At 41.1% G+C, this 27,652-nt stretch overlaps 2 non-coding genes across 2 annotated transcripts; both read right to left on the bottom strand.

The window, feature by feature from the left end:
• Positions 1 to 2,495: 2,495 nt before the first annotated feature.
• LOC114213164 (U6 spliceosomal RNA) lies at positions 2,496 to 2,602 on the bottom strand. The gene has a single exon (XR_003610151.1). It is a non-coding gene; the product is annotated as a U6 spliceosomal RNA (small nuclear RNA).
• Positions 2,603 to 26,772: 24,170 nt separating this feature from the next.
• LOC114213242 (U6 spliceosomal RNA) lies at positions 26,773 to 26,876 on the bottom strand. The gene has a single exon (XR_003610176.1). It is a non-coding gene; the product is annotated as a U6 spliceosomal RNA (small nuclear RNA).
• Positions 26,877 to 27,652: the final 776 nt, after the last annotated feature.

Raw genomic sequence — 27,652 nt, 5'->3', positions numbered from 1 at the left:
CTCTCTTGCTGGGTCTCTCCCTGTCAAATAAATAAATAAAATCTTAAAAAAAAAAGAAGAAGAAAGAAAGAGTTTGAAGATGTGGGGAAACCATCAACACAGGACAAAAATTCCAGTGGACCTGGGGAAGGGCTGGGCCAGGGTATGGCTGCTGACAGGAATGACTTGCTCTCCGGGTAGTGACCAAGGGCAACAGGGATGTGAGAGGGGTTGGCTTTAGACTGAACACTCTCTGGGAGGGCTTGGGCACATGGTCCTAACAGAATTCTGCTGGAAACTGAAAGAGAGGTACAATGTTCCCTTTCTTCATGGCCAGCTGTTGATGGCGGTTGCAGGTCATCAGCAGGGGCTGGTACCCAGGAGCAAGTGGGCACCAGCCTTGTGGACATTTATTCAGTGGAGGGTGGTTGAGGGTGGGTATGTTCAGTCTGGTTTTTGGGATTGGCTAGATGTTCTCACTGTCATGGGGTCAGTACTCCTAAAGATCTCTGTTGTCTGTCATCCATCAGTAATTGTAGCTAGCTAGCCAGCTACATTTCTCTCCAGTCATTCCTCTCCAGTCATTCCTATCCAGTCATTCTTCTTCTCTCCATCTCCCTAATACCTAGAGGGTCTGGGCAACCATCTTCTCTTGTCTGTCAGGTTACCATAACTTCCTAATTTTTCTTGCTGCTTCCTCTTTACTCTTCATTCTCTTTCAATTTATTGTCACACAGTAGCCAAAGTGATCATCCTTAAGTGAAAAGCTGATCACAGTATTCCCTGCTTAGAACCTTTTGGTGCCCTCCCTCTCCACTCTACCTTGACCTCCGGACAAAGTCTAAACTCATAACATGACTTATAAGGCCTTCACAGTCTTAGTACTCAGGATTCTTTGCTGCAGCCAAGAAAAACCAATTCATGCTAACTTAAGCAGAAAAGGAGTTTTTTAAAAAGGTATCAGGTAACTTACAGACTTGTCAGAGAGGCTAAGGAATAAGGTTTGGAAAAACAAAAGAAACTCAGGGAGGTAAGGCACAGACAAAATCAAATCAGAGGAACAAGCTGCCTAAATTATGGCGAGCAACCCTCGAAGTTTGCTCGGGACTGAGGGAATTCCCAGGATGTGGGATTTTCAATGATAAAATCAGGAAAATCCTGGGCAAACCAGAACAAGTCAGTTACCTTATAGTCTGCTGCTGTAGGCGTCTGTCATTTTTTTTTTTAAGATTTTATTTATTTGAGACAGGGAGAGTGAGCAAGAGGGCACAAGCCAGGGGCGGGGGGGAGAGGCAGAGGGAGAAGCAGAACCCCCCCTGCTGAGCAGGGAGCCCGATATGGGGCTTGGTCCCAGGCTCCTGGGATCATGACCTGAGCCAAAGGCAGACACTTAACCAACTGAGCCACCCAGGCACCCTGGCACCTCTCATCTGATACCTTAATACTTGCCCTCCACTTGAGTCCTGCCATCTTGTCATTGGACACTTGATGTCACCTAGCTATATTCTGTTGTTTCTGGCACGTTCTGCCTTACCATTGGATACTGGGTTCTAGGCACCACGAACTATTTCTAACCATCCTGCCCTTCATTTTCCTCCAACCAGAATCAAAGTCCCAGATGGGAACATGAGCTGACTGGCTTTAGGTCAGTATACCAGGTTCCAGGAGCTCAGACAGGGTATCTGCTCCCTTTGAGGTTCCTCCTGCTGATTTTGGGATTCTCCTAAAATGGAAAGGGTGTTCAGGTGTTAGACAGCCAAAAGTGACTAATGTCCATGACATTTCTCCTTTTTTTTGCCCTCCTCACTTGCACATTATGCCCCAGGCTATACTTAACATCTTTCAAGCCACTGGAAGGTATCATGATCTCTCACCTCTAGGCCTTTACATAAGCTGTTTTTCCTTTTCTTTCTTTTTCTTAGAAATACTTTATTTATCTGAGAGAGAAAAAGAGAGAGAGCATGAGCAGGGAGGAGGGGCAGAGGAAGAGGGAGAAGCAGACTCCTCACTGAGCAGGGAGCCCAACACGGGGCTCGATCCCAGGACCCTGAGTTCATGACCTGAGCTGAAGGCAAGATACTTAACTGACTGAGCCACCCAGGTGCCCATTTTTGTTTCTTTTTTTTCTAAAATAGCCTTTCTACAGTCCTCTTAACTGAGCCACTCCTTTCTCCAGGATGCCTTTCCTAATCCTTGGTGTATTAGTTTGCTAGGGCTCCCAAAACAAAATACCCCAGGCCGGGTGGTTTAAACAACAGAAATTTATTTTCTCAGAGTTCTGGATCTTGGAAGTCCATGATCAAGGTGTCCGCAGGGTTGGTTTCTGCTGGGTCTGTTTCCTTCGTTTGCATGCATCTGCCCTCTTGCTGCTGCTTCGCGTGGTTGTCCCTCTGTGCATGGCACCCCTGATGTGTCTCTGTGTGTCCTAATCCCTTCTTGTAAAGACACCAGTCAGATTAGACTAAAACCCACCCTAAAGGCCTCATTTTAACCTAATTACCTCTTTTTTTGTTTGTTTTAATATGGATCACTTCATGAATTTGTATGTCAACCTTGTGCAGGGGCCAGGCTAATCTTCTCCATATCATTCCAATTTTAGTATCTGTGCTGCTGGAGTGAGCACTAACCAAATGCAGTCACATTCTGAGATACTAGGCGTCAGGGCTTCAACATAGGAATTTGGGGGGACACGGTTCAGTCCCTAAAAGCTGGTTTATGTTAGGTCCTGTGCATGCCCGTACTATGTTGATCTTCCACTCTGAGGGCACATAGCACAGTTTCATAGTTTACTACTTACTTGTAAAGTTTACCCAAGTCAACCCCATATTGCTGCTCACCACTGGATTCCCACCCCAGTACAACAAAACTTGATTTACCTGATAAGTAATTTAGGCACTGTGACAACCTTTCACCTATTCTTCCCAGAAAAATACCACAAAATGCATCATTGCTTGTGAAATATTTAAAATTACCATGATTCTTTTCTACCCTAAAAGTTAAAAGCAAATTAGCCTGAAAATGCAGAGTGAAAATTTTTCCCCTCATTTTTAAAATAACAGCCAGTTATTTCCTAGGGCTCATTAGCCAGTAAAACATATAATCCCTTTGATATTTATTAGGAAGATAATCACCACTCAGTACTTTGAAAATATGATCACTGAAGTCCCAGAGCCTCTTTTTCTTTTGCTGTTTGACACAGCAGCAACCTATACTCCCCTGGATGTTTTATCAGGGGTTCACTTTGGGTTGAAAAGTGCAAGAAAGAGTGAGTAGGCCTACTTTTACATATTCTACATCAAATGTACTGTATTCTCTCCCTTTAGAGCCACTTAAATGAGATTCATATTCCTTAATATGAAAAACACTGTTTTTCCAACTGGCACCAATCAAGTCTGGAGAAATCATCCTCATGGACTTTGGGAAGGATATTTAGATACTAAATTGCAGATAGCCCCTGTACTCACAGTTCAAATAAATATCACACTTTGTGCTGGGACTTGTAAGATTTCTTACTTGTGAGTTACAAATTAATTTTAACCTGCTGATAATTTCAATCTGTTCTAAAATAAATGGACATTGGACTGTAAATTACCATAATGAAAGAGTCCCATTCCATTCACAACACAAAAACTATAGTCATTAACAAGCTGAAATTAATATGTAATATACAAGGAGGCAGGAGGTATTTGAAGTTGTACCCACACTATCACATGCCTCAAGGGTAGCATCTGAAATAAACAAAGCACAGTTTAACCTAAGATTCTAATTTATAACTAGGAAGTGCTGGTTAAAGTCCAACCATTGGGGCGCCTGGGTGGCTCAGTCGTTAAGCATCTGCCTTCGGCTCAGGTCATGATCCCGGGGCTCTGGGACTCGCATCGGGTTCCCCGCTCAGCGGGAAACCTGCTTCTCCCTCACCCACTCCCCCTGTTTGTGTTCCCTCTTTCTCTGTCAAATAAATAAAATCTTTAAAAAAAAATAAAGTCCAACCATTAATTTCATAGTATATTCTTTGCCAAAGAGGAATTAGCCAAACAGTCTATGACTGAACATTATCACAACTTAAAACTTTTCAAGGTTGAAAAGGCAAGTTCTTTGCCTTCTAATGGTAAAGTAACCCAACTCAAAGGCACATATAAAAATAAAATTAATGAGGGGGCCTGGGTGGGTCAGTGGGTTAAGCATCTGCCTTAAGCTCAGATCATGATCCCGGGCTGTCAGGATCATTGAGCCCCATGTCTAGCTCCCTGCTCAGTAGGAAGTCTGCTTCTCCCCCTTCGTCTCCCCCTACCCCCACTCTGCGTGCACACGCTCACACTCTCAAATAAATAAGTAAAATCTTTAAAAAATAAAATAAAATTGGTGACATTAGCTACATATCACTCAAGTATGCTAGCCATACAGCCAGTACAAAGCACTTGGTCGCTTTTGTCTTTTTCCCTTTTGATTTCCTCTCTCATCCTGGCTCATTCCTTCTACTTTAAGTCTAGCTCTAAAATCTTATTACTACCAAAAATTCTTAAAGTATACAACAAAGAAGAGCCTAATAATTGAGTTGATTGGTGTAAATCTTTATAATTATCCACATTTTATCATAACTCTTCAAATGTCTTTCAGATTTTTCATCCAAAATCGAGTTTTTCGTTAAAAAAAAAGCATCACTTAACTGGAGATTTCAGAGGGATATCTAACAGTTGTGTCAAGTTTACCACTTTCTAGGTATAAGCACAAACTCAGTTTCTATTCCTATTAATTTTGCCATGATTTTGCAGGTATTTACTCCATCTACAGTCAAAACCCTCCATTTCCTGGACCTCACTTGCCTTTCTAACCTTATTTTCTTTTGTTAAGGAGAGGTAATGATTCTGGAAGCAAAGATGAAGTACTGACGGAAGGTTTACTGACAAACAAGAAACCTGATCCAGATCAGGGTTGAGACTCTGTGACCTGGGTCTTAGGAAAGCAGAGTGTCCGAGGTCTGGAGACATCCAGGCTCATTGGCTAGGCATTGTGGAAGCATATTTCTGTGTTTTGTCAGAAGGCAGTCTCTCCAATGGGTGTGAAGTGCTTGTTTTAGGGTAGTGGTGACTCAGTTGTCCTTGCTGATTCAGGATTATGGAATCCTAGCTGTTGTTATAAAAGAAATCAAGTCTGCATTGCCTCCTATCCCTCAGGTGATACCATCATCATCATCATCACTGATAGTATCCTTATAAGCTTCTGTAGATGGGGGCCATGCCTTGTATTTCTTGGCATCCTCCAAGGATGTGTAGAATAAATTTTATTTTGGTCTTAGCTTTCTCAACTATACAAAGAAAATTGGAAGGTTTTTAAAAATGCTCAAAAAATTTTACTTGTAGGGGATTGTAGACAACTTCAATAAAATTTCTGGACCTGAACATTCTTTAATCCAATCCATAAAGCTTGCTTATACTGTGTCCAAAGTACATGTAGTAATTCAAGTGCACTTACATTGATTATAATAGAGCTAGCCATAACATTAGTGATTAATAATTATTATAAAATATTTGTTAATATAATTATATATAAGAATTATAGAACCACATAGAATAATTATATAATTATAATACTAATGATTTATATCCTATAATTTTATGATATAAAATTAACCAATTTAACTTAATAATTAAATCATATTAATATTTAGTCCAAATTACATTTAATAATTCAACATTTTTTCTCCAAGTTTATCCCCATCTTACCAAAAAGTCTACAAATCAGGGGACCTTCTTTTAGCATAGAGTTGTGCCCTATTCTTTTTATCACAAGGTTAAGAAAACAGAAGATAAAGATGACAGTAAGAAAGACTATGACTTTCTCCCATAAGCAAAAATACTATTTTTAAGCTTAATTTGAAAAGGCAGTATCAAGAAAAGGTAAAGATGATTCAATATTTTTTCAGCCTAATGCTTGGTTTCTGCAAAGTTTCATGGACCACTGTACTTCTCAAATTCACTCAGGGATCTGTGGCATTATGCCAGGAGTATGCAAGAAAATGATGAATTTTTTTGAAGCATCAATTTTACTAGGATATGTTTTGGGGGAAGTGTATATAATTTAAATTGGTAAAGAAGTTCAAATATTTATTATTTTTATTGAGGTATAATTGACAAAACATTATATAGTTTGCCCTTAAACAACATGGGTTTGAACTGTGCAAGTCCACTTATAAGTGGATTTTTTCAAAAAATATAATACAGTACTATAAATGTATTTTCTCTTCTTATTTTTTTTATCGGGGGGGGAGTACGGGCAGAGGGAGAGGGAGAGAGAGAGAATTTTAAGTGGGCTCCATGCCCAGGGTGAAGCTCGACACAGGGCTGGATTTCACAACCTTGAGATCATAACCTGAGTCCAAATCAAGAATCAGACACTAAACCGACTGAGTCACCCTGGCGCCCCTATTTTCTCTTTCTTATGATTTTCTAAATAGCATTTTCTTTTCTTTAGCTTACTTATTATAAGAATATAGTATATAATATATATGATATCCAAAATATGTGCCAATTGACTGTTTATGTTATTGGTAAGGCTTCCAGTCAACAGTAGGCTGTTAGTAGCGGGCTCACAGTAAGCTTAAAATTTATAGGCATTGGCACAACCAAGTCCAATGACAAATCAAATAATATATGTAGTGCACAATGTAGAACATTAATAAGAAAGGACATACAAAAGATGAAAGACTCAAAGAACTCTTATTAGTTTATGCTGTTATTCATCTGTTGGAAGAATTTAGATTCTTTTCCTAGTGTAGCATTATTTAAGGCAAATAAGGCAATATAGATAAAATCACAGAAATGTCACAAATAAAACTTCATGAACTCTACTTAAAATTTTAGAAGGCTTATGGGTGCCTGGGTGGCTCAGTTGGTTAAGCGACTGCCTTCGGCTCAGGTCATGGTTCCAGGGTCCGGGGATCGAGCCCCGCGTCGGGCTCCCTGCTCAGCGGGAGGCCTGCTTCTCCCTCTACCGCTCCCCCTGCTTGTGTTCCCTCTCGCTATGTCTCTTTCTGTCAAATAAGTAAATAAAATCTTTGGAGGCCTGCTTCTCCCTCTACCGCTCCCCCTGCTTGTGTTCCCTCTCGCTATGTCTCTCTCTGTCAAATAAGTAAATAAAAAATCTTTAAAAAAAATAAAAAATAAAAGATTTTATTTACTTATTTGACAGAGAGAGACAGTGAGAGGGAACACAAGCAGGGGGAGCGGTAGAGGGAGAAGCAGGCCTCCCGCTGAGCAGGGAGCCCGACACGGGGCTCGATCCCGGGATCCTGGAACCATGACCTGAGCCGAAGGCAGTCGCTTAACCAACTGAGCCACCCAGGCGCCCTCCCTTAACTAATTATTATAGTTATAGTTATTCGTTACTACTTTTCTCTTTTAGCCTTCATACTAGCTTTATAAGTGAATAATCTATACCTTTATTAATATTTGCCTTTAGCAGTGAGAATTATACTTTCATATGTTTTCATATTACTTATTAGTGCCTTTTCTTTTCAGGTTAAGGAAGTCCCTTTAACATTTCTTGTAAGGCCAGTTTAGTGTTGATTAACTCCTTTAGCCTTTGTGTGTCTGGAAAAGTCTTAAATCTCTCCTTCAATTCTGAATGATAACATGATCACATAAAGTATTCTTGATGGGAAATTATTTTCTTTTAGCACCTTGAACATATTGTGCTACTCTCTTCTGGCCTGCAAATTTCTGCTGAAAAATGTGCTGATATTCTTATGGGGGCTCACTTGTGTGTAACAAGTTTTTCTCTTACTGCTTTCAAGATTCTCTCCTTGTCTTTAACTTTTGACATTTTAATTATATTGTGTCTTGGTGTGTGTCTCTTTGGGTTTCTCTTATTTAGAATTCTCTGGGTTTTCTGGATCTGAATGTCCATTTCTTTCCCCAGGTAAGGAAGTTTTCAGCCTTTATTTCTTCAAAGAAGTTTCCTGCCTCTTTCTCTCTCTTCTGCTTCTGGAACTCATATAATGTGAACGTCATCTGCTTGTTGTCGCATAAGTCCCTTACACTATCTTTACTTTTTTTTTCATTCTTTCGTCTTTTTGCTGCTTTAATTGGGAAAGACTTTGAGTTACTGATCCTTTCTTCTGCTTCACCTACTCTACTGTTCAACCCCTCTAGTGTATTTTTTCAGTTTAGCTACTGTATTCTTCAGTTCTGTGACTTCTGTTTGGAACTTTCTTCTATTTTCTTTCTCTTCAACGTGAAGTTCTCACTGTGTTCATCCATTCTCCCAAGTTCAATGAGCATCTTTAGGACCATTATTTTGAACTCTTTATCAAGTAAATTAGCTATCTCTTTTTCATTAATTCTTTTTTTTTCTGACGTTTTATCTTGTTCTTCCTTTGGGACATATTTCCGTGTTTCCTCATTTTGCTTGACTTTCTGCATTGGTTTCTATGAATTAGTTGAAACAACCACCTCTTTCAATCTTGAAATGTTGGCTTTGTGTAGGAACTGAACCTTATTGTTTGCCCTGCCCAGTTTGATCTTGGTTGTCTCTCAAACCTTCGTGATTGTCCAAGAAGTCTATTATATTTTTAACAGCCCAATACTTAAGGGTTTGCCAAGATCAGTCAGTGTCCCCAAGGTGGTGGAGGATCCCAGTCAGCATGTAGATTCAGGCTGATTGGAAACCAGATGCTCGGGCAGCAGCTTTTAAAGAATACAAGTATATATAGTTCTGTGGGACTGCACGCAGAAGCCTCGCTGGCTTTCAGAGCCAGATGATCTGGGGGTGTCTCCTGGGTGGCAGTTGCAAAAACTGGGACTCTGGATAAATGCACCAGTTCTTTTCTGGGAGATATCAGTGAGCTGTAGTGAGACAGAGGGAGAGTGCAACGATGATGCCCCTTGGCCTATGTTCCCTCTAAGCGCCTCTAGATGTACACCAAACCTGAAACCCGCCCCTAAGTTCAAGTCCCCATGACTAGCAAGTAGTTTCTTTTTCACAGAAAGCCGGGGTTATGCTTCAGTCTGCTGTCTATGCAGTGCCCTGGGGCAAGGCTGCCAAGAATCATGTCTCTGATTGTTACAGACCCATGGGACCCGGAAAAGGAAAGCCCTGGTCACCAGAGCCAGGCAATCAAGGTGTATTCCTGGGACAGCAGCCACAGAAACTAGGGCACCAGATATAAAAACTGGGCCACTGGCCATGTATATAGGAGAGATTCCTTGTGAGAGATGCTGGGCCACGGCAGAGGGAGAATGTGAAGAAAGTACCCACTGTCTCGGGTCTCAAGAAATGTTACAGACGGCCCTTAAATGTGTGTTTAATTAGAAGCCTACCCCTCAGCTAGTAGGCCACTTTCACAGAAAGACTGAGCTCCTGACCTGTTGTTTCTCGCTGTGCCCTGGGGGTGGTAGCTGTTTAAAATCTCTTTCTCCATCGGTTAAAGTCCTGTGAAACCTGAAAGTATAAGCCCGCCAGAGCCTGGTGATACAGAGGTTCCCCTGGCAGCAGTCATAAAAATCCCGGCACCAGGCAAAGGTACAGGCTCTTCCTGGAATGCCAGTGAGCTGAAGAGAGGTGGAGGGAGAGTGCAAAGATTGTGTCCACTGGCCTCTCCTCCCTGAGAGCCCCGGTGTAGGACCCTGTAAGTGTGCCAGACCAAAAGCTTGCCCGACAGCCCAAAGCTCCTGGACAAGCAAACAGGCCTCTTTCTCAGAAAGCCAGGTGTGTTTCTGTTGTTATCTGTGAAGTGCCATGAACTGTCTCCCTAATTGTTACGGTCCTGTGGGACCCAAGAACACAAGCCCCACTTGGCCTCCGGAACCAGGCAATCAGGGGGTGTCCCCTGGGTGGCAGGTATAAAAACTAGGTCACCACCTGTAAAGACAGGGGCCCCAGACATGTGTAGAAGTTCCACTCTGGGAGATGCTGGTGGTCTAGAGTGTGGCAAAGGAGAGTGTGAGGGTGGCACCTACTGAGAAAAGGGGGAAAAAAGGAAAAGAAAGAAAAGAGGAAAAAGAAAGTAAAGGTGCCTGCCAGCATTCACGAAGCAGAGGGAGATTGTACAAGATGGTGCCCGCCAGCCTCCAGCCCTGGAGAGTATCCCAACAGGCCCCTGTGCCTTAGACCGATGTTTTACAAGTAAATAAGTCTCTTTCACATAGAGTCTGGGCACTTTTCAAAGGGCTGCTTTTGTGCTGGGCCCAGGGACCGGTGAGTCTGCAGGTGCGCCCTTTAAGAGCTGCAGCTCAGTTCCCACAGCACCGTGGATCTCATGGGGAAAGGCCCTGTTTGACTTCAAGGCCAGATATTTTGGGGATTCATCTCTGAGATGCTGGTTTTATTTTATTTTATTTATTTTTATTTTATTTTATTTGTTTACTTCTTCCAAATTTCTATTTAAATTCAAGTTAGTTAACACATAGTGTAATATCGGTTTCAGGAGTAGAATTTAGTGATTCATCATTTACATATAACACCCAGTGCTCATTACAAGTTCCCTCCTTAATGCCCGTCACCTATCTAGCCCATCCCCCCTCTTCCCCTCCATCAACCCTCAGTTTGTTCTCTATAGTTAAGAGTCTCTTCCTGGGGCACCTGGGTGGCTCAGTCGTTAAGCGTCTGCCTTTCATGATCCCAGGGTCCTGGGATCAAGGCCCGCATCAAGCCCCGCATGACTCTCTCCCTCTCGCTTTGTCTCTCTCTGTCAAGTAAATGAATGAAATCTTTAAAAAAAAAGAGTCTCTTGCTATTTTTGTCTCCATCTCTGTTTTTATCTTATTTTTCCTTCCCTTTCCCTATGCTCCTCTGTTTTGTTTCTTAAATTCCAGATATGAATGATATCATATGGTATTTGTCTTTCTCTGACTGACTTATTTCACTTAGCATAATACACTCTAGCTCCATCCACTTCGTTGTAAATGACAAGATTTCATGCTTTTTGATGGTTAATATTCCATTGTGTGTGTATATATATATGCCATATCTTCCTTACCCATTCACCAGTCAATGGACAGTTGGGCTCTCTCCATAGTTTGGCTATTGTGGACATTGCTGCTATAAACGTTGGGGAGCATGTGCCCCTTCAAATCAGCATTTTTGTATCCTTTGGAGAAGTACCTAGTAGTGCAGCTGCTGGGTCATAGAGTAGCTCTATTTTTAACTTTTTGAGGAATCTCCTTACTGTTTCCCAGAGTGGCTGCACCAGTTTGCATTCCCACCAACAGTGTAAGAGGGTTCCACTTTCTCCACATTCTGAGGTGCTGCTGGTTTTAAAAATCAGGGTGCCCGATGTGGGGTACAAACCCATCATTCCTCAGGGAAAAGCTCCAGGTTTTGCGTTCCCTCTCAATTACAGGTTGCTGCTCAGGGGAGGGGTTTATGACAGGGTAGTGTCTCAGCCTTTCCTACATGTTCAATGTGATTTCTCTCTTGTTTGCCTGATGCGAAGGGATCACTCCACCAGTTTCTAGGGTTTTCTCAAAGGAAATTGTTCCATATATAGCTGTAGATTCAGTATGTCCATGGGGAGGAGGTGCATCACCATCTTGAACTAGAACCTCAAATATTATTTCATATTAACACAAATATGGACATATTATAGAATAGAATGTAAATTATTATACATTCTTAAGAAAACACTCCAAACTCCAATGAAACATTAAGTTTGGAGGAGGTGTTTTCTGTGACCCCAGGAAGGAAGTGTCTTCATTCTCTGCCATTGAGGTTCTTTGGTGGAAAAAACTGAGAAATGTTGGCCATAGAAAGCAGACCCTCTTGAGTCAGGGCTTCTGGCTTCTGTCTCTAGCATTGCTACTGATTTCCTGTGTGACACTTAGCAAGTCCCTTTCTTCTCTAGGACTGTCTTGTCACTTGTGAAAAGGGGAGCTGGCCTTGGCCTCATCCAGCGCTGACTAATTCTGGACTCTGATCTTGTCTGACTTCTTTTCGTACATCACAGGGATGACTGTAACTCAGCACATTACTGCCAGCTAATTGGACTGATGTTCGCCTTGATAGGAATTTTAACTATTGTTAAAAGGAACTTCTTAAGTATAAATGTATATCTTACCTCGGTTCAAAAATAAACTTCCCCTTCATACAAATCTCTCACTTTTTAAAAAATTTTTTATTGTTATGTTAATCACCATATATTACATCATTAGTTTTTGATGTAGTGTTCCATGATTCATTGTTTGTGCATAACACCCAGTGCTCCATGCAGAATGTGCCCTCTTTAATACCCATCACCAGGCTCACCCATCCCCCTACCCCCCTCCCCTCTAGAACCCTCAGTTTGTTTTTCAGAGTCCGTCGTCTCTCATGGTTCGTCTCCCCCTCTGACTTACTCCTCTTCATTCTTCCCCTCCTGCTATCTTCTTGTTTTTCTTTTTTCTTAACATATGTTGCATTATTTGTTTCAGAAGTACAGACCTATAATTCAACAGTCTTGCACAATTCACAGCGCTCACCATAGCACATACCCTCCCCAATGTCTATCACCCAGCCACCCCATCCCTCCCACCCCACCCCCACTCCAGCAACCCTCAGTTTGTTTCCTGAGATTAAGAATTCCTCATATCAGTGAGCTCATATGATACATGTCTTTCTCTGATTGATTTATTTCACTCAGCATAACACGCTCCAGTTCCATCCACGTCGTTGCAAATGGCAAGATCTCATTCCTTTTGATGGCTGCATAATATTCCATTGTGTATATATACCACATCTTCTTTATCCATTCATCTGCTGATGGACATCTTGGCTCTTTCCACAGTTTGGTTATTGTGGACATTGCTGCTATAAACATTGGGGTGCACGTACCCCTTCGGATCCCTACATTTGTATCTTTGTGGTAAATACCCAGTACTGCAATTGCTGGATCGTATGGTAGCTTTATTTTCAACTGTTTGAGGAACCTCCATACTGTTTACCAGAGTGGTTGCACCAGCTTGCATTCCCACCAACAGTGTAGGAGGGTTCCCCTTTCTCCATATCCCCGCCAACATTTGTCATTTCCTGACTTGTTCATTTTAGCCATTCTGACTGGTGTGAGGTGGTATCTCATTGAGGTTTTGATTTGGATTTCCCTGATGCCAAGCAATGTTGAGCACTTTTTCATGTGTCTGTTGGCCATTTGGTTGTCTTCTTTGGAAAAATGTCTGTTCATGTCTTCTGCCCATTTCTTGATTGGATGATTTGTTCTTTTGGTGTTGAGTTTGATAAGTTCGTTATAGATTTTGGATACTAGCCCTTTATCTGATATGTCATTTGCAAATATTTTCTCCCATTCTCTCGGTTGTCTTTTGGTTTTGTGGACTGTTTCCTTTGCTGCGCAGAAGCTTTTTATCTTGATGAAATCCCAATAGTTCATTTTTGCCCTTGCTTCCCTTGCCTTTGGCAATGTTTCTAGGAAGAAGTTGCTGCGGCTGAGGCCGAAGAGGTTACTACCTGTGTTCTCCTTTAGGATTTTGATGGACTCCTGTCTCACGTTTAGGTCTTTCAACCATTTGGAGTCCATTTTTGCGTGTGGTGTAAGGAAATGGTCCAGTTTCATTCTTCTGCATGTGGCTGTCCAATTTTCCCAACACCATCTGTTGAAGAGACTGTCTTTTTGCCATTGGACATTCTTCCCTGCTTTGTCAAAGATAAGTTGACCATAGAGCAGAGGGTCCATTTCTGGGCTCTCGATTCTGTTCCATTGATCTATGTGTCTGTTTTTGTGCCAGTACCATACTGTCTTGATGATGACAGCTTTGTAATAGAGCTGGAAGTCCGGAATTGTGATGCCGCCAGCTTTGCTTTTCTTTTTCAACATTCCTCTGGCTATTCGGGGTCTCTTCTGGTTCCATACAAATTTTAGGATTCTTTGTTCCATTTCTTTGAAAAAAGTGGATGGTATTTTGATGGGGATTGCATTGAATGTGTAGGTTGCTCTAGGTAGCATTGACATCTTCACAATGTTGGTTCTCCCAATCCATGAGCATGGAACATTTTTCCATTTCTTTGTGTCTTCCTCAATTTCTTTCATGAGTATTTTATAGTTTTCTGAGTACAGATCCTTTGCCTCTTTGGTTAAATTTATTCCTAGGTATCTTATGGTTTTGGATGCAATTGTAAATGGGATCGACTCCTTGATTTGTCTCTCTTCTGTCTTGTTGTTGGTGTATAGGAATGCCACTGATTTCTGTGCATTGCTTTTATATCCTGCTACTTTACTGAATTCCTGTATGAGTTCTGGCAGTTTTGGGGTGGAGTCTTTTGGGTTTTCCACATACAGTATCATATCATCTGCAAAGAGTGAGAGTTTGACTTCCTCTTTGCCGATTTGGATGCCTTTGATTTCTTTTTGTTGTCTGATTGCTGTGGCTGGGACTTCTAATACTATGTTGAATAGCAGTGGTGAGAGTGGACATCCCTGCCGCGTTCCTGACCTTAGGGGAAAAGCTCTCAGCTTTTCCCCATTGAGAATGATATTCGCTGTAGGTTTTTCATAGATGGCTTTTATGATATTGAGGTATGTACCCTCTATCCCTATACTCTGAAGAGTTTTGATCAAGAAAGGATGCCGTACTTTGTCAAATGCTTTTTCTGCATCTGTTGAGAGGATCATATGATTCTTGTTCTTTCTTCTGTTAATGTATTGTATCACATTGATTGATTTGCGGATGTTGAACCAACCTTGTAGCCCAGGGATAAATCCCACTTGGTCGTGGTGAATAATCCTTTTAACGTACTGTTGGATCCTATTGGCTAGTATTTTGGTGAGAATTTTTGCATCCATGTTCATCAAGGATATTGGTCTGTAATTCTCCTTTTTGATGGGGTCTTTGTCTGGTTTTGGGATCAAGGTAATGCTGGCCTCATAAAATGAGTTTGGAAGTTTTCCTCCCATTTCTATTGTTTGGAACAGTTTCAGGAGAATAGGTATTAATTCTTCTTTAAATGTCTGATAGAATTCCCCTGGGAAGCCATCTGGCCCTGGGCTTTTGTTTCTTGGGAGATTTTTGATGACTGCTTCAATTTCCTTAGTGGCTATAGGTCTGTTCAGGTTTTCTATTTCTTCCTGGTTCAATTTTGGTAGTTGATACATCTCTAGGAATGCACCCATTTCTTCCAGGTTATCTTAATTTGCTGGCATAGAGTTGCTCATAATATGTTCTTAGAATTGTTTGTATTTCTTTGGTGTTGGTTGTGATCTCTCCTCTTTCATTCATGATTTTGTTGATTTGGGTCATTTCTCTTTTCTTTTTGATAAGTCTGGCCAGGGGTTTATCAATCTTGTTAATTCTTTCAAAGAACCAGCTCCTAGTTTCGTTGATCTGTTCTGCTGTTCTTTTGGTTTCTAGTTCATTGATTTCTGCTCTGATCTTTATTATTTCTCTTCTCCTGCTGGGTTAAGGCTTTATTTGCTGTTCTTTCTCCAGCTCCTTTAGGTGTAGGGTTAGGTTGTGTATTTGAGACCTTTCTTGTTTCTTGAGAAAGGCTTGTATTGCTATATACTTTCCTCTCAGGACTGCCTTTGCTGTATCACAAAGATTTTGAACAGTTGTGTTTTCATTTTCATTGGTTTCCATGAATTTTTTTAATTCTTCTTTAATTTCCTGGTTGACCCATTCATTCTTTAGTAGGATGCTCTTTAGCCTCCATGGATTTGAGTTCTTTCCGACTTTCCTCTTGTGATTGAGTTCTAGTTTCAAAGCATTGTGGTCTGAAAATATGCAGGGAATAATCCCAGTCTTTTGGTACCGGTTGAGACCTGATTTGTGACCTAGGATGTGATTATTCTGGAGAATGTTCCATGGGCACTAGAGAAGAATGTGTATTCCGTTGCTTTGGGATGGAATGTTCTGAATGTGTCTGTGAAGTCCATTTGGTCCAGTGTGTCATTTAAAATCTTATTTCCTTGTTGATCTTTTGCTTAGATGATCTGTCCATTTCAGTCAGGGGGGTGTTAAAATCCCCCACTATTATTGTATTATTGTCAATGTGTTTCTTTGCTTTTGTTATTAATTGCCTTATATAATTGGCTGCTCCCATGTTAGGGGCATAGATATTTACAATTGTTAGATCTTCTTGTTGGATAGACCCTTTAAGTAGGATATAGTGTTCTTCCTCATCTCTTATTACAGTCTTTGTTTTAAAATCTAATTTGTCTGATACAAGGATTGCCACCCCAGCTTTCTTTTGGTGTCCATTCGGATGGTAAATGGTTTTCCACCCCCTCACTTTCAATCTGGGGTGTCTTTGGGTCTAAAATGAGTCTCTTTCAGACAGCATATTGATGGGTCTTGTTTTTTAATCCAATCTGATAGCCTGTGTCTTTTGATTGGGGCATTGAGCCTATTTACATTCAGGGTAACTATTGAAAGGTATGAATTTAGTGCCATTGTATTGCCTGTAAGGTGACTGTTACTGTATATTGTCTGTGTTCCTTTCTGATCTATGCTGCTTTTAGGCTCTCTCTTTGCTTAGAGGACCCCTTTCAATATTTCTTGGAGGGCTGGTTTCGTGTTTGCAAATTCCTTTAGTTTTTGTTTGTTCTGGAAGCTTTTGATCTCTCCTTCTATTTTCAATGACAGCCTAGCTGGATATAGTATTCTTGGCTGCATATTTTTCTCGTTTAGTGCTCTGAAGATATCTTGCCAGTCCTTTCTGGCCTGCCAGGTCTCTGTGGATAGGTCTGTTGCCAGTCTAATATTTCTACCATTGTAGGTTACATATCTCTTCTCCCGAGCTGCTTTCAGGATTTTCTCTTTGTCTCTGAGACTCGTAAGTTTTACTATTAGATGTCGGGGTGTTGACCTATTATTATTGATTTTGAGAGGGGTTCTCTGTGCCTCCTGGATTTTGATGCCTGTTTCCTTCCTCACATTAGGGAAGTTCTTTGCTATTATTTGCTCCAATATACCTTCTGCCCCTCTCTCTCTTTCTTCTTCTTCTGGGATCCCAATTATTCTAATGTTGTTTCATCTTATTGTATCACTTATCTCTCGAATTCTGCCCTCGTGATCCTGTAGTTGTTTATCTCTCTTTTTCTCAGCCTCTTTATTTTCCATCATTTGGTCTTCTATATCACTGATTCTCTGTTCTGCCTCATTTATCCTAGCAGTTAGTGCCCCTTTTTTGATTGCACCTCATCAATAGCCTTTTTGATTTCGACTTGGTTAGATTTTAGTTCTTTTATTTCTCCAGAAAGGGTTTCTCTAATAACTTCCACGCTTTTTTCGAGCCCAGCTAGTATCTTTAAAGTCATGATTCTGAACTCTAGGTCCGACATCGTACTAATGTCCGTATTGAGTAGGTCCCTGGCTGACAGTACTACCTCTTGTTCTTTTTGCTGAGATGATTTTTTTTCGTCTTGTCATTTTGTCTTCCAGTACATGGTCGCTTCTCTGTTCAGAGAGTTGTTGCTACTCTCCTCTTCGATCTCCTGTTGAGTCGTAGGTGTTCAGAATGGTTTGATCCCTATTCAGCTGAATTCCTGAGACCAGATGAAATCTAGGTCTTCTACTCCTCCACCATCTTGCTCCGCCCCCCAATCCAAATCTCTCACTTTTAAGAACCACTAGAATGCCCTAGATTTAAGGCAGTAAATCTGTATTCAATGGGATAGGTGATCACTGATTAAACAGGGGAGTGGGCCAGAGGGGGGGAAAAGCAGAAAAATACTGTCTTAAATGTTGAAAAAACTTTTATGGGTGGAAACTAGTAAAAGGTGGCCTGAAGTCCACTCTGCTGCCTATGTAGTCTCCCTTGTGCTTGGTGCAAAGGTGGGCGGAATGGAAGGGTTTCTTTAGAGCCAAGCACACTCCTGCCCTTTCATGCGCCCCAGACACTGCACTGTTGGGGCAGCCACGGCTTTCGTGCCACACCAAAACTGATTTCTGAAAGGCCCATTTGTGCAGCATATGTGCAGAGTAAATTTCCATCTTTTCCTTTTTCTGCTGTCCGAAGAACTTGCTTATAAAAAGCCTTATTCCCTAATATATACCATGTCAATTTTTTCCTACTTGCTTGAGTCAGTAATTAAATCAGTTTCACCATAACAGATGTGAATTTAGCTTTTCAACTCAAAAGTAGGATCAGTGAAGGCTGGAATATGTTTTGAAAAAAAAACCTGATAACTCTTATCCAATCCAAAGTAAACGCCTACTCATTCATCATCCAAAATCACAAACACCAAACACACACACACACAACAAAACCCCAAAAAACCAGGAGCACTCAAATAACCAAACTCCTTTAGAATATTGTACAAAGATGTTTGATGACATGGAACACTGAAACTAAGTGCATTACTCTGTCGGCATCAGATTTTTTTTTTTTTGTAAGGGAGGAGGGAGAGGGAGAGGGAGAGGGAGGGAGGGAGAATATGAGCTGGGGGGAGGGGCAGAGGGAGAGGGAGAGAGAGACTCTGAAGCAGACTCCACATGCAGCACGGAGCCCCACTCAGGACTCCATCTCATGATGCTAAGATCATGACCTGAGCCAAAATCAAAAGTTGGAGGCTTAAATGACAGGACCACCCAGGTGCCCCCAACATCAAATATTTTTATTGATCTGCATCAGCAATATACAGTATCTACTTATAACATGTTCATTCATTCCTGGAGTTTCATAAATGCATAAGCCAGAAATAAAACATTTCTGGAGACGGAAGAGTATGTATAGCTACACTGTCTAATATGGTAACAGCCACGGGTGACTATTTAAGATGAAATTTAAACTCATTACAGTGAAATAAAAATAAAAATTCAGTTCCTTAGTCTCACTAGCCACACTTCAAGAGTTCAATCGCCATGCATGGCTGGTGACCTCTGTATTGGAGAGTACACGTATAGGCCATCTCCATCACCACAGGAAGTTCAATAGACAGCACGGGGAGGAGGGAGAGAATAGTAAAATCACCTGACTGCATTGTTTTAAAACAATTTTGGATAAACCGTATTTGCTTGTGGGCCCAAAGCATGGCCCAAAGAACATGAGTGACCTGATAGTGGTTTTCAAAGATGTGTGAGGCAAATTCTTCTACATACGTATAATATCACAATACAGAACATTGAGAATTAAATTAGTGTTTTATTGGCATGCGCTCTTCAAAATTCTCCTTATGAAGAACTAGATGTCACTTCCCTGACACCACATTAGTCTGCCCGTTCATTGGGTTTGTGTTTGGGTGAGTTTAATGCTACGGGAAAGTGAGAGTGGCTTGGGAAGTTGGGAGGTTTTTGTCTTTTTGAGGTGGCTTGTGTATAAAATTGTTGAACTGTGCCAAAAGGCAAGGAGAATCTTTTTCACTGCAAATGTGTCTCTATCCAGTAATGACTTTGACTCTGAAGCCCTAACAAAGAAAATCAAGGGTCATTCAGGGTAAAGATCTTAATTGTCCTGTTTGTTTAAGGCTACATGCTTGTTGATTTAACCTCTCATCTTCTATCTTGACAAGATTTTCAAATTGAGGATCTACATCACCCAGTCTCTTGTTCTTTCTCCTACCACCTCAGAATCCTGAGGCTAGACAAAGATAAAATCTATGAGTGACATCTTCTCTGAGTGAATTCAGAAATGATTTGGAAAGAAGCCACAGTAATTATAACAGTGATGAAATCTTTAGTTTCTGACAAGGAGCTACTGTCTCTTTGGACGTAGTTGTATTCAAGCACATGAATTTCCCTAGACAATATTATACTCACCAAAACCTCTGTCAAATAGGGTTGTATAGGTTGTGCACTGCACAAGGGAGACACATCTAAGGAAGTATTATTCACATTACAGATATCATAGATTTGGTACTTATAAAAATGATAAAAATTTTCTGGAAGATGGCAGTAAAGTATCTTGTTCTAAAAAATATCAATACAGTATGACAATTTTCGGCAGATGGAAATATAAGTGTCTTGAGGAAGAAGTGCTGTTTTAAAATGTGTACAAAGGCACAAATTTGATGATCACTTGCTCTAGGTCCTGTATAAAATCAAATCTCTATTACTAGTGAAAGTGAATCCATGCAGTTTAATAGGTAAAGGAAAAAGAATTATCAATGATATATATTGAAATTCTAGCTTCCAAAATGCTCTTTGTTAAAATAGTACTATCAATATGTTATATGAGATGTTAGTATAAATAATATAGTGTAACTCAAGCTTCCCTGGGCCTCATGGGAGTACAGGTACAAATGTGAGTGATATAAACAGAGCGGAATCCTTCAGTTTTAGGAATACCTTTCTGTTTCCGCAAGTTTCCCCAACACATACAAACTGTCTTCTATCTTTGGTTCCCCCAGAAGAAAATACATCAAAACTGTGATGTTGAGGAGGAAAAGTTTGTACAGAAAAAAAAATTCCCGATTCAGTCTGTGGCACGTTTAAATCATTTTGTTGTCATTCAGAATTATGGTCTTTCCAGTAACTGAGTGATGATCATGAAAACCCTATTTCTTGTGGAGCAGTTTTACTACGGTAACGTTTCATTATGTTTCATTCACCTTGGAACTTATCTTCCTTCCTTTCTTCTTTTATGTCTCTCTCTCCTTTCTTCTTCTTAAGCAAAATAAATATTGGCAAGGAATGGATGATGAGAAAACATTTTGTGAAGTGCTATATCAATGTGTGGAGTTACTTGCAATCTCCTAAAGGAGGTCAAGAAGTAGAATGAAGGATAAGGACATGTAATCAAGGGTGTGTCCACAGGGGCCAGGTAGAGATGTAGGCAGTAGTCTGTGTGCACATTCGTTTTATGAAATAGTTTGCTATGACGTTGCAATGCTTCTGAACGATCCTGGAGGCTATTCCTGAGTTTTTAAATTTCACCTCTGAAATTCAAATTTTAAATCTTTTGAGAAACAGTGTTTAAGCTTAAAATTCATAGTATTTTCATTGGAAAGAAAAGTTCTGATCCAAGATTTATTGGCCAAGTGGCTTTTATTACCTTCGTTAGCCTCTGGAAGTCTCAGAGCACTCACCTGTGAAAGAGTGAGGCTAGAATCTGCTTTGCATGCTTTGCAAGGAGGTTTGGGGAGGGGGTGGGGAAGGGAGAATGTGTGTGTGGAAGAGCTGTTGTGCAAGGCAGTGGTAGCCAAATAACTACCCAACACTTACTACGGGCCTGACACATTTTAAAATAACCACGTTGAGAGGGAACTATGACTATGCCCATTTTACTGCTCAAGAAACTGAGTTTTGAGGAATTAATGAACTTGTCCAAGATCATACAACCAGTAAAAGAAGAATTTGCCATTGAAACCCTGGCAGTCTGACTCCAGGGCCCACATTTTTAACCACTGTACTACTTTGTCTTTCTGATCCTGACATGTATACTATTACCTATGTAGTGTTGAAATAGATTTCCAGGCCCCGATGGAGCTGCTTCAAGAGGGAGCTGTGCCAGCAAACTGAAACTTGGATAACTTGTGTGTCCCTATAAATGCTTGGCTGGACCAGAAATGCAGTCTCTTCACTCAGCCAATCCCCAAATGCCAAGCCAACTCTGGGCCTTCTCACCCCAAACAAGGCTGACTTCGTGATCCCAGACAATCTGATACTTGATATTTGCCTTTTCTTTGTTCTTTGTTCTTTATCCTTCTTGTCTTCTGCCCCGTTTTTCAGTTCTCTGAAGGGAGTCTGTTCTCTTGATGAAATGTTAAATAAAGTTTGTTTGTATCACCTGTCTTCTGTAATCATTGCTTAACAGTGGCAAGGTGTTAAATTGGGGATTACAGCCAATACTTTAAGACGACAGATGTTAGATGTCAAAATGAATTGCCGGCCCAAAGTGCATTTTTTCCAAAGTAGGTTGTCGAGCATGTTTTAAAAATTGTAAACCCCTTACCAGCATTGGGTCAGGGGTGGACAGTTGGGATAGAAAAGAGACGTGTGCAGAGATCTGGGGTGGGGGGAGGCTGTTGCCATGGTCTTCTATACCCTCAAGGGGGCTGGGCGGTGCTCAGGCCTTTACCTCACACCTGGGGACAGAGACACAGACAGACTCCTCAGAGACTGGAGGTTAGGGAGATATGGGACTGGCATTTGATTGCTGCTTGGGGAAATCTAAAGAACAGAACAGCTGGAGGGTAAGACATGGGTTGATGGAGATTGGTGTTATATTGGGATGAGTCAAAACTCAGAATTTGTTTTTCATGGACACAGATGCAGCCCACATGGGAGACAGTGAACTGTTGGAGCCCTTTGACTCCAAAGTAAGAGAATCATCTAGAGGCCAATGAGAGGGCCAGTGGGACCCCCCTGTTCTCCAACCCTGGAGAGAGAAGTGGGGGCTGCTGGCAAATGGTGGCAGAGGCGAATGGGAAAGAAGGAACCGGCCCATTCACCTTCAATGTTCACCTGCAACTGGTCCCAGCTGGCAAAGGGGTGATTTAACTACCTAATCAGGACTGCTGTATTTGCAACTGAGATTGCCCCTTAGCTCGAATTCCCTGAATGTGGCCAGAAAAATCAGGGCCTGCTGGAACTTTCTTTAATTAAGGACCAAGGAAAACACCTCTTCCAGTGAGCGAGTTTGCAGGGGGAGCCGGACATAAAAAGTTGGGCTTTGATTACATCCCAGGAGCTGTTCTTGCTCAATGGGGACCTCATGTGCTATAATACAGAGTTCTTTATATTACCTTAAGCAGTTCGTTTCTATAGGTAACTTTCTTAAATAAATTTATTATAAAAAAAATAAGCATTTTACAAAGCTTCACATTTCTTTTACAATAACATAGCCCTGCCTAAATTTTATCCTATGTAAACATTTTTTCCCAATCATTGTTATAATGACATGGTAAAATGTTAAAATATTTTGCCCATATGACATATTTTTTGTGCCTACCACTCTTATGGTGGCTGCATCACTTCTAAAAACCATTATCCAAAACCTGTTTTCTTCTCCATGTTGAGGCAGGGATTTGAAAGACGAATTATTTTTCATTAATTTTTGAAGATTTTATTTTTAAGTAATCTCTACACCCAACATGGGGCTAAAGCTACAACCCTGAGATTGAGTCATGTGCGCTACTGACTGAGCCAGTCAGGTGCCTTTATTTTTCATCATTTTGAATTGTATATCTTCTCAACTTCTTTTGGAATACAACTTTCTTTGCTCTTTTTCTGTATCCCATCTTTCCATTCCATATTCTGCTTTGAGGTTTATTGGTTTGTTTTTGCATCCTATGGTGGGGAGGGGATAAAACCAATCTAACACTTTCCGTTGAAGTTAGAATCCGTGTCCCATATTACATAGCATCATATCAAACTAGAAAAAGAAAAGAAAACGGAGAGAATGATGTGTCTTGGAAATAAGCGGAAGAAAGCTTTCAGAAGTATAAAGATACACCTAATATGTGCTTAGTAAGGAAAACTTGTGCATAGTCCTTAACCTTAAGAGGTTTACAATTTAGCAAAAGACTAAACATTAAGCATTTCTTAACACAGTGGATTGTACAATAAAAAACAGTGAATGAATGACTCAGTGTACCATGTAGTGCTTACAGGAAGCTCAGGAGCTCAGAGAAAGGAGCAGTCATCCATCATGGGGTGAAGCAGTCACAATTTCAGAAGGAAGTGGGGTTTGACTATGTAAAAGAAGAAATTTTGGATAATTTGGGGGGTCTGTCTTGCTCTGCCTTGTTCACCACTTTAATGTCTAGAACTGAGCTAATATAGTAGCTACCAGTTACATGCGGCTATTTAATGTGTTAGAATAAACTAAAATTAAATAAATATTAATTTCCTTAGGCACATTAGCCTAGTGGCAGTAGCCACATGTGACTAGTGACTACCATATTGGACAGTGCGGATATAAAGTTCTGTTGGACAGTGCTGATCCAGAACAGTGACTGGCACATAGGAAATGCTCAATAAATATTTAATGAATGAGGTTAAATAAATGAACGTTGCTGAACTTGCCTCTTAGAGCCTCCTGTTTTCTCATCTTACAGATGAAGACAACAATTAAAAGATTGTGAGGATCAAATGAGATAATGAGGCAAAACTTCTTCATACTCTAGAATGACACTAATGTGAATTATTATAATTCCAGCTTCCTGGCACCGTGGGTACAAATGGGATTATATAACTAGGAAGGACTCAAATTTCACTGGCATCTGTCCTTGCCTACCTAATAATACACGAGTTCTCTCATGAGGCCCTTCCTGATGTTTATTCCCTGACGGTGGGAGAGCCCCTCACTGGCCACTCCTGCCAGTGAGCAGCTTGACAATGTTGATAACGGAGACATGGATCTGTCTCCAGGAGTATTCAGATTCACAGTTCAAGAAAAATCTACAGGTCAGACAACAACAACAACAAATTTGTGAGCTAGATTCAATGAACCTTGAAGTGTTTGTGACCCCCTAGAAGCCTGCAGGGACCCAAAACAATGCGTGATTATCCAGTCTTCACATAGTCTTGCATCTTCTACAGCAACTGGAAGGCATGTTCCTTTCTCCAAGACCTCTCGTTCTCAAGCTTTGCCAGTGGGTACCAAAGCTCAGCTGCAGGTAGCCCTCTGCTCCATGGATTCCTTATAAACATAGTCCCATTGCCTTTTGCCTGCCTACAGTTTCTCCTGCCAAGATTTGGCCAGATTTGGGGGGGTCATGTAAAAAGGATGGTCACCAGGTTGAGTCCTTCATGCCCCCACTCCTACCTCAGGGGCCCTCTCACAAACCTTTTTTTTTTTTTTTAGATTTTATTTATTTGACAGAGAGAGACACAGCGAGAGAGGGAACACAAGCAGGGGGAGTGGGAGAGGGAGAAGCAGGCTTCCCGCAGAGCAGGGAGCCGGATGCGGGGCTCGATCCCAGGACCGGGACCATGACCTGAGCCGAAGGCAGACGCTTAACGACTGAGCCACCCAGGCACCCTCTCACAAACCTCCTTGATGTCCCCTTTTACCTATGTAAATTATTCACAGAAGTACGTATTTACAGGCTGCACAGCCCATCAGTTAATCAGACACAGCTGGACCAATTGGCATCTGTAGCAGTTCATCTGACCAGGGCCTCCACTGCTTTGGTTGTGCAATGAAGTATTTTTAGTCCCTTGGCCAAAGCCCCTATCTTCCCTCACAACTTCTTGGAGGGTACAGTGGATAGCTGTCAACTCGTTTCTTTGGATTCTCGACTTGGGCTTGGATTCTTGACTGGGCTCCATTTGCAGGTGTGCCAGTTTCATGAGCTTAATAACGCTGACCTGCGTGTACCTGGCCCTGACTGTCCTGAAGTGGGGAGGCAGCCTAGACCCCAGTTCAAGGTCTCCACTTTGTGTACAAGGTCTTGACACTTGGACCTGGCCTTTTCTGGGCCCCACCCCTCACTGCTTCCTTTAGGCTGGAGGACTGGGGCTGAAAGCAGGCACTTCTTTTTTCTTCAAGCACTTTATAATTAAGGAGGTTTGCAGCTGTCTTTAGCTCAAAGGCAATCCTTAATATTTGAGGCTTTGTCTTCCGGAAGTATCTTAGTTCTCCACCATTGGTAGGAGTTTTAGGGTTGTTTTAGGATACAGAAAAGATGATTCAAGAGTTCACTTTTTATTTCTTACTTAGACTTCTTAGAGTCATCTTGCTTTCCTTTTAAAAAATACATCAAAACTTTGAGCAATCACTTTTAAGGGTCCTTTGAATTTACTAAGTTACTTAAATAGAATTTTATTTTTTGTTTTGTTTTTTGTTTTTTTTTTAAGATTTTATTTATCTGAGAGAGAGAGACAGAAAGACAGAGCATTAGCAGGGGGAGGAGCAGAGGGAGAGGAAGAAGCAGACTCCCCAGTGAGTCTGGATTCCCGATGTGATGGGGGGGCTCGATGTGGGGGGTGGGGGGGGTGGATGGCGGTGCTTGATCCCAGGACAGGACCCAAGGATCATGACATGACCAGAGCCAAAGGCAGAGGTTTAACCGACTGAGCCACCCAGGTGCTCCAGTTTCACAGCATTTTAAAAATTGCATTTATAAGTTTACTGTATTTGATTTTCTTTTTGTATATTTCAAATGTCTGACTTCATAAAAATTCCCCGAATGCTAAATAATTCTTATAAGTCTAATAAATAAAACTTACAAATAATACCAAGGTGATTCTAGAGTTTTCTTAGATGTTCCAAAGCCATGCAAAAATTTAGGAAGATTTTATCTTAAAAATTGTCTAAATCAATTTCTTGATTACGCATTTTAAATAGCTGTTGCAAGGCTGTCCCTGAGACTGAAGTTTTCAAATATCAAACATGACCATGTATGCACAGATCCTTTCTTAACACAAGAACATAAATATTGTGGTCTTTATTCTTAACCTTTATATACTTAATGCTTAAAAAGAGGTATTTTAATATGATATTTGTATATACTGTGAAATGATCACCACAATATAACTAATTAACACCACCATACAAACTTACAGAATGTTTCTTTTACGTGATAAGAACATTTGAATTTACTCAGTAACTTTCAAATATGCAGCATAGAACTATTATTTTTTTTAAGATTTTATTTATTTATTTGACAGAGAGAGACATAGCGAGAGCAGGAACACAAGCAGGGGGAGTGGGAGAGGGAGAAGCAGGCTTCCCGCTGAGCAGGGAGCCTGATGTGGTACTCGATCCCAGGACACTGGGATCATGACCTGAGCTGAAGGCAGACGCTTAACGACTGAGCCAGCCAGGCACCCCTGCAACATAGAATTATTAAGTATAGTTGACCCAGGCTGTACATTTCATCCCCATGACTTATTTATTTTATAACTGGATATTTGTACCTTTTGGCACCCTTCACTCATTTTGCCTGCTGCCAAGCCCCCACCTCTGGGAACCACCAATTCGTTCTGTAGAAATATCGACTTCTTCACAAATTTCATGTCATCCTTGGGCAGGGGCCAACCTAATCTCTGTATCATTTCAATTCTTAATATATGTGGTGCCAAAAGGAGCACTTAATAATCCAATTCTTAAAGGTAAATTGAGGTCATGTAAGAGCAGAACATTTGACTAGATATTCCAAGTAAATCTTCTCATTGCTAATTACCATGTAGGCTGAGTCTGAGGTCCCTTAGATGCCATTCTATTGATATTTGAAAGCTTTCTTGCCTCTGGGCACACAACTGTTCCAGGCCAACTTGGTAGCCTTCCTATACCAAACATGGGTCAGCCATTTCTCCAAGCAGTACTGGTTCCTTGTAGTGAAGAATGTAGAGATCAAGATTGGGGCATCAGGGTTTCAGGCCAGATTTGTGATACTGGGTGGTACTGATGTTAGAGAGAACTTCAGAGAACTAAGCTGGAAAACACCTTCATTCAGTCATTCACTTATCTATCTATCTATCTATCTATCTATCTATCTATCTATCATCTATCATCTATCTATCCATCCATCCAACTACCTAAGATCATAGCATTCCTCTTTAAATTCTTTTCTTTTTAATAATTTTTTAAAAGATTTTATTTATTTATTTATTTGAGAGAGAGAGAGAGAGAGAGAGAGAGAGAGGGAGAGAGAGAGAGAATCAGCATGAGAGGAGAGAGGGCCAGAGGGAGAAGCAGGCTCCCCGCTCAGCAAGGAGCCCGATGCGGGACTCGATCCCAGGACTCCAGGATCATGACCTGAGCCGAAGGCAGTCGCTTAACCAACTGAGCCACCCAGGCGCCCCTCTTTTTAATAATTTTTAAAAAGATTTTATTTATTTGTCAGAGAGAGACAGAGAACAAGCCA

Source organism: Eumetopias jubatus, unplaced genomic scaffold (genome assembly GCF_037043125.1).
Source record: "Eumetopias jubatus isolate StellerSeaLion01/CBP00866 unplaced genomic scaffold, mEumJub1_p1.0 scaffold_3, whole genome shotgun sequence".
Taxonomy (NCBI): domain Eukaryota; kingdom Metazoa; phylum Chordata; class Mammalia; order Carnivora; family Otariidae; genus Eumetopias; species Eumetopias jubatus.
This window is presented reverse-complemented; position numbering and strand designations above follow the sequence as displayed.